Source organism: Nomascus leucogenys, unplaced genomic scaffold (genome assembly GCF_006542625.1).
Source record: "Nomascus leucogenys isolate Asia unplaced genomic scaffold, Asia_NLE_v1 000639F_144627_qpd_obj, whole genome shotgun sequence".
NCBI lineage: Eukaryota > Metazoa > Chordata > Mammalia > Primates > Hylobatidae > Nomascus > Nomascus leucogenys.
In genome coordinates this window covers 9948-11368 of record NW_022096704.1, presented here as the reverse complement: position 1 = coordinate 11368, position 1421 = coordinate 9948, and positions in this window count along the sequence as shown.

The following is a 1421-nucleotide window of genomic DNA, read 5'->3' as shown; positions in this document are numbered from 1 at the left end:
ACAGGTGTGACATTATACTGATGACATCATTCTCAGAGAAAATTCATTTTACACACTAAGGACACACAGATACAAAGAGCCTTATACAAAGGGAATGGACCTTTCCCCAACACAGTAGTGCAAATTCCTTGGTAAACATGGGGCTGCTCTATTCCTGACACTTTCAAGGAATAGTTATTCATCCTCTCAGCGTCCACAATGTTAATACAAGCCTAATATTCTTTAATTTGTGTTTGGTTTTTTGGAGACACAGTCTTGCTCTGTCACCCAGGCTGGTATGAAGTGACATGATCTCAGGTCACTGCAGCCTCGACCTCCCAACCTCAAGGAATTGTCACATCTCAGCTTTCCAAGTAGCTAGGACTACAGGTGTGTACCACCACACTCAGCTAATTTTTTTTTTTTTTGGTAGAGAAAAGATCTTGCTATGTTATGCAGGTTGGTCTCGAACTCCTGGGCTCAAGCGAACCTCTGGCCTCGGCCTCCCAAAGTTCTGGGATTACAGGTGTGAGCCACTGTGCCCAGCCCTTTAATTCTTTACTTGAGGTTCAGGTGACAACATATTTCTTACTTACAAATTTTACTGAATCTCGTTGATGCTGTCACTTGAAAGCTGACCCACCTTGAATGAAGCCTCCTCACACAAGTCTGGAATCTGTCCAAACTTAAATTAAGAGGTGCTCCTATGAATTCCATTAGAGAACACATTATAGATGCTTGAGCAACCTCTTCCCATGCCTCCTGAAGTATCTGGGTTGCATATGGTGGCCACAAGTTGTCCATGGGCTTCTGATGTTAAAAACAAACGTGCCCTTTTTGACCCTGTGCTGTACAGCATCAGGGCAGTGATTGCTGACCACATAGTGGACCCTTGAAACAGAGGGCTCTGCATCCATGTCCACGAGCCTTCATGCCCATCCTGCCATCAGGCCTTGGGAAGCAGCACCCCACAGCCTTGGCACAGCTGCAGAGACCTCCTTGCCTCAGAATGGAGTCAAATCTGTATCCCCTGCAATTCTTATCTGCAGGAAGCACTGGCCTCCTTCATCCTCAGACTATAGTGCTGACACTGGCCTCCTTCATCCTCAGACTGTGGTGCTGGAAGTCACCCCTCTCCGAGGCCCCTTCGGATCGACTGAGTGACCGGCAGTGAAGTTCGTCCACCTTCTGAATTGATGCCATCATCAGATGTGATGGAGCTCAGTGGGGGGCTGCTGCCTTCCCTCCCTTAGCTAGGATGACCCTGATAAAGGATGACACCCAAGCCTCAGCACAACTGGCCAAACTTGAGGTGGTCATCTCAGCACTGATGCTGGGCCAACAATTAGCCCCATTTGTACATTTTTACAAACTTTTTGACAATTGCCAAGAATTGTCCACCTTCCCTCCCCATTGAATTAAAGAAACTTCTTGTCTCATGG